The sequence below is a fragment of the Protopterus annectens genome, chromosome 12.part0, assembly GCF_019279795.1.
Source record: "Protopterus annectens isolate FY-2018-M chromosome 12.part0, PAN1.0, whole genome shotgun sequence".
NCBI classification, from domain to species: domain Eukaryota; kingdom Metazoa; phylum Chordata; order Ceratodontiformes; family Protopteridae; genus Protopterus; species Protopterus annectens.
In genome coordinates, this window is record NC_056746.1 from 1466833789 (window position 1) to 1466839788 (window position 6000).

Sequence of the window (6000 nt, forward strand, 5' to 3'; positions counted from 1 at the left end):
CATCACACCAATGCTTTTGCTCCTTAATCTGGACTGCTTTTATAGCAGTCTGGATTTATAGAAACTATATATTTTTTTTAAAACCCCAGAAATCAGCGAGTATGCGCAATTTGAGTTCCGTGACTTCAGCGAGTCAGTCGGACTCACAGCTAAATAAGCAGCATCCAGCTTAGAAATAATAATTATTATATAAAATGTATATTTTATTTGCAAAACGTACTTTAGTTTTCTTTTTTTCGTAGGGGGGGGGGGGTTGCAGTCCAATGGGACGAGCTGCCCCTGACTAATCCTCTAAAAATCAAATACATTTTCCTAAAACTTATATTAATCGTATTTCTTGACACTATGGAATATCTGTTATATTCACTCAATATATTATTCATAGCACACACATAATCAGTGGCATCAAAAACAACTACCCCCACCCCCTTTCTCATGTTTTATCAGCCTGATGAAACTGTCTTGCCATAATCTATGTAATAATTGTTTCTCATTTTTATTCAAATATTTCCAAACACCATTGTTGTGATACCTAACTATATTATCCTTGATAACACAGGACTCAAATACTGAATTATAGGATGGTAAGAGGGGTTAAAAGTACTCTTTCCTGCTAATCCAGTATTTAGGCTTTTGTTTTAAAAAATAAAGCTAAATCAGTTTTCCTTGTGAACAGTGTAAGTTCAAGTAAGGTATCTGCATGATTATGAGATTTTGTAGAAATAAAAGTAAATCCATTTTCAAGGTAAAAAAAACTCCACACTAATGTCTAAATGGTTATAACTAGAAATATTTATGCATTATGTTTGAATATTTTGACATTAGCACCATTTACAGAACACAAGAATGGATTTAATATGTCTTGTCCTTCCATTTTCCTCTTTTCCAATAAGACTTCTACCTTTTCTGACTGTACCAAATTTATCTTTGCATTTTGATTCCTGTGGGCTAGCCTTTCTGATCTGCGAAGGGGGAGGGGATACTCGAAAGGATCCATGTTGTACTCTTCCATTTCTTTGATTTAACATAGGACTTTTTAAATGGTCATTATTTATTTATTTATTATCAGTTTGATTACCGGGGAAGTCCACTGGGCCAAGAAGTGCCCATTTTCAGTGGAGGCCCGGGGAGAAAAGCTCCATAAGCAATACAGTACAATAAAGGTTGAAATACAAGGGGAGAAAAGCTCCATCAGCAATTCAATACAATAAAGGTTAAAGTACAAATCAGATTACAAAGTGACATACAATACAATAAAGACTAAAATACAAGGTGAGAAAACGCTCCATCAGGAATACAATACAATAGAAGCTAAAAAGTTAAACATTTTTTTTTCCCAGATGATTACAATATTTACATGCTTGGAGTCTGCTAGTTCTGGATCTTTGGAGCAATAAGAATAAGTAAAAGAGTATAGTGGAGTGGGAGTTAGGAGAGCCTAGTAAGATCCAAGTTTTTTTTATGTGGGGTGAAAGCAGGAGCATTTCCATTTGGAAGATAGGTGAAGGAAAAGTTGGGCCTTAAAGGATTCAGTGTGGGGTATAGTCCTAAGTAAAGGAGGCAGAGAGTTCCATTTTTTACCTAGGGAGAAGGAGAGTAGAAGCTGGCCAGCGGGACGTTTGGGTTTGCAGATGGAGATTAGGTTTTGGTGTTCAGATCTCAGTGATCTGTTTGAGATGTATGGAGGAAGGATGTTTTTTAGGGCTGGGCATTTATCAGGGGAGCATATTAACTTGCGAGCAGTGGTTAGTTGTAGATAGTCTAGGTGGTTGGGGTGTTCTAACCAGTTCAGAGATTGTAAGCTGAGGCAGTGGTGAGTTGATGTTTTGGATTTGGTGTCAAATTTATAGATCTTATTATAGCAAGCTTCGAGCTTAGAGGTGTTGGTAGCAGACAGATTGGTTAGAAGAGGGGCTCCATATAGCAGAGAAGGTAGGAGGCAGGTGATTGCCAGAGTATGCCTAGAGGAATTGGAAAGAAAGTGGTTGTTCCTGTATAGCATACCTAGCTTTTGGTGGGTTTTCTTTATGTTCTGTTGTATGTGAAGATCGAATTTGAGGTGTTCATCTAAGGTAATGCCAAGGAGTTTCGCAGAGGGGACCACTTCAATGGCAGTGTTAGTTTGGCTTAGGACATTGAAAGTGTTTTTGTCCATGGAGGAAACCTTGGAGGGGAGGAAAATTAATATTTTAGATTTATTGGAGTTGAGGGAAAGGTGATTTTGGTGCATCCAGTTATCTGTAGTGGAAAAGGCTAATTGAGTTTTGGTCAGTAGTTCAGAAAAATTGGGGGCGGCACAGACCAAGGTAGAGTTATCAGTGTATTGGATGACTGTGGTGTCAGGGATGACAGTATGAATGTTATTTATAAAGATGTTGAAAAGCATGGGTCCAAGGATGGACCCCTGATGAACGCCAGCAGTTATAGGCAAGAAAGAAGAGGAGGAGTTCTTCCATTTGACAGCTTGTGATCTGTCAAATAGGTAACTGGAGAACCAGGATAGAGTATTAGGGGAGAGATTAAGGTTGGTGAGATGATGGAGAAGGTGAGTGTGGGAGATGGTGTCAAAGGCTTTTGAAAGATCTAGCAGTACTGTGGATACAATGAGTCCAGAGTTTCCGGCTTGTTTGACAGTTTCTATGAAGGATAGTAAGGCAGTTATGGTACTGTGGCCAGGACGGAAGCCGTGCTGGGTGGGTGTTAGGAGGTGATTCTGAATTAGATAAGGCAAAAGTTGGAGGTGAACACATTTTTCTAGAAATTTAGATATTGGCGAGAGTAGGGCAATGGGGCGGAAGTTAGAAATAGTGGTGTTTTTGCCTCCTTTGTGAAGAGGTAGAATGTAGGCTGAACGCCAGAGTTTTGGTACGTACGACTCATTTCATTATCTATTAATCAGAATAGTAATTGGGAGAGCAATACCTTCTGCTGCATGTATGAGGAAGGAGGAGGGAATGTTGTCAGGGGCGTTAGAGCATGGCTTTAGCTTGGATAGCAGCTTTTTTATAAAAATGATGGAAACAGGTATGAGATGGAAATTAAGGGGATTGTTATTTGGGTTGCTGGGTGTTGTGAAGAGGGAGTTAGGTGGATTCTTATTTGGGAATGTTTTAGTTAGCTTAGCTATGGATTCAGTAAAGAATGTATTGAAATGGAAGCTCAGTTCACTGTCAGTTAAACTAGGGTCAGGGCAGGGATTGTTCCGTGATCCAGGATGGAGAAGGGAATTGACCGATTTCCAGAATTGTTTTGGGTTCTTATTGTTGTTAGACTAAAGTTTATTATAGTAGTTCTTTTTGTCCTTGGTAATAAGTTTTTTTACTTGGTTGCAGAGTTGGGTGTATTGGTGCAAGGCAGAGGACAGTTTATTTTTCTGATAGAGCTTCCAGAATTTGTCTCTGTGATGCATAATTTGTTTAGTTTCTTTGGTCAGCCAAGGAGCAGAATTAGCTTTGATTTGTTTATTTCTTAGAGAGGCTAGGGAGTTAAGAGTATTTATGAAGAGTTAAATTGCTCAACAGTGTTGTCAAGTGGGAGAGTATTTAGGGGTTGCCAGTTAATTTGTTTAAAGATGTTAGAAAAAATTAAGGGGTTGAAGTTGCTGAGGTTGCGAGTTTGAACAAAGAGATGTTGGTGTTGGATGGAGGTAGCTGATCGATGTATGAAGGCAGGGAGATGGTCACTGAAGGTGTCAGGAATAGTGCCACATAGAGTGATTTTGCTTGGATGGGAGACTAGAATCCAATCTATGATGGACGCTGGGGGTGATTTTTGTTAGGGCGAGTTGTTGAAAGGACTACTTGGGAGAAGTTGAAAAGGTTAATGGATAGTGAGGGGGATGGTGTGTTGATTTTATTCCAGTCGATATTGACATCGCCTAGAATATAGGTTTAGTATTTTATTTTGGTTGAGGCCCAGTATAGAATATCTTCAAGGGTGGAAATATTGTTGCCAGGGGAGATATATAAAGAAATGAAGCAGATATTTTTATGTTTATTTAAATGGAGAAGGCCTGCAGTGATTTCAGAATTTTTGAATTTGGGGGTAGGGATTTGAAGAGAAAATAGAGAGAGAAGATTGGAGTAGATTAGAGCAGAGCCTCCACCTTTTTTGTTTAAACGGTCCCTTCTGAGGATGTGGTAACCAGGAGGTAAGATTTTAGACTCAGTAATATGGGGTTTTAGCCATGTTTCAGAGTTGGCTAGGATATCGGGTTGATTGTGATTAATCCAGGCTTGTACATGGTGGGATTTGTTGTTAAGGGTCTGGGCATTGATAGTGAAGATCTTGAGAGTGCTGAGAGGGGAAGTGGGAGGAGAAGAGAAAGGGGGGAAGTGTTATTTGCTGTGGGAGAAGAAGAGGGTGGAGTGATAGGGTAGTTTGTGCTGAGGCAAGGGCCAGGGTTAGGATGAATGTCTCCAGATAAGGCAAGGACATTAGAGGTGATAAGTTTTAGTCTGTAAGGTTTGTATAGTAGGTGTTTGTCTGGGGTTAGTAGAGGTTTCAGAGAGAGAGTTTTGGTTGAGGTAGAGAATAGTTTGGGATGAAAGAGGTGTAGTGGGTTAGGTGGAATAAGGGAGGAGGATATGGAGTGAAAGTGGGAGAGTTGGAGAGATTGTAGTTGGGTGTTAGGGATAGTTTGAGTAGAAGGGAGGAATGGAGGAGCTTTATGGGAGTAAGAAGTAACAAGATACAGAGGTATTAGTAAGATGAGAAGCGAGCTGGAGGATTGGATAGTAAAGGGGGTTTGGTATGGCATGTTAGGACAGAGTAGCTTAATGTATAGTGGAGAGAGAAATAATGTGGTATGCTAATTGAGAAGGGATGGTCTAAGTGAATAGAGAGTGTTACATATTGTAGAAAAGGACAGTGGAAGAATGAGAGTGTGGAGGTATAGAAACTGGAGTAGGAGGAGTTGTAGTGGGAGAGGTAAAAGAGGAGGAGTATACTTTGAAGAGAGAATAAGTGGGAGGGTAATAGTAAGAGGAGTATGATTGGATAGTAGATTGAAGAAGGAATAAGTGGGAGGGGAATAGGAAGAGGACTATGATTGGATAGTAGATTTGGTAGGAGGGGTCTGTTTAGGAATAAATGTAGAGGTGCTGGGGGCGGGTGGAAATTGGGGGCAGGGTAGGGGAGTGGAGTGAGCCTGCAGGGCGAACGGAGTGGGAAGATCCGAAGAAGGAGAGAGTGAGGAAGGCTATCAGTAAGAGAGATAGTCAAGGTAAGTTTTTCAGAGAAGTGTAGGGAGAAGGAGGACTGCTCAGAGAAAGTGAAGATGTAAGTATATATGTAGATGAAGGACAGAGATAGAAGATAAAGGCTTTATAAAAAATAAAAGGGCAGAGAAAGGGTGTTTGAAAGTAAAGAGTGGTAGGTAGTCCTGGCACAGTGGAGGGAGTAGATGAAAGATGTCGAGGGGCAGTATAGGGGAGACAGGAGAGTGTGGATACAGAAGTGGAGACAGTAAGAAGGTAGGGGAGCGCCACCTAGAGGCCAGTCAGTTTAATGCAGTAGAGGTCTGAAAGGGGAATATCAGGTAAAGAGAGGTAACATCAGTCGGGATAGGAGAAAATTGTAGTGAAAAGTTGGAAAATCAAGCAGCAGAGAGGGGGGGAGTTTAGGCTGCTGGCTGTCCTAGCAGGGAAGCATACTGCAACCTAGTTATCGTCAGTTTAACTACTACCAAGTGTTAGAGCAGTAGACATACTTTTATGTTTTAAAAAAATCCCTGTAATGGAAGTTATTCAGGGAGCATTAAATCAACATTGGTCCCACCACTACTTTCAATAATAGAACTTGAAAAATACCCCTTATTTATGGGATAAGCTGTGTTGTTCCTGTACTGCTTTTGATCCCGCAATATTTTTTCCTCTTTTTTATGCTCTCAAAGTGTCTACCAACCTTAAAAATACTCAATCATATTTGTATTTAATTGAATCAAAACCAAAATCAGATAAAATCTTATTCTTACCTACATTCACTTCATTCAACAGAATG

The 6000-nt window shown here is 40.1% G+C and overlaps 1 protein-coding gene across 1 annotated transcript in view; it reads right to left on the reverse strand.

Moving 5' to 3' along the window:
* LOC122816299 (carbonic anhydrase-related protein 10-like) overlaps positions 1-6000 on the reverse strand; it is a 1153091-nt gene that overhangs the window by 259633 nt on the left and 887458 nt on the right. The gene's annotated exons all lie outside the window — the stretch shown is intronic.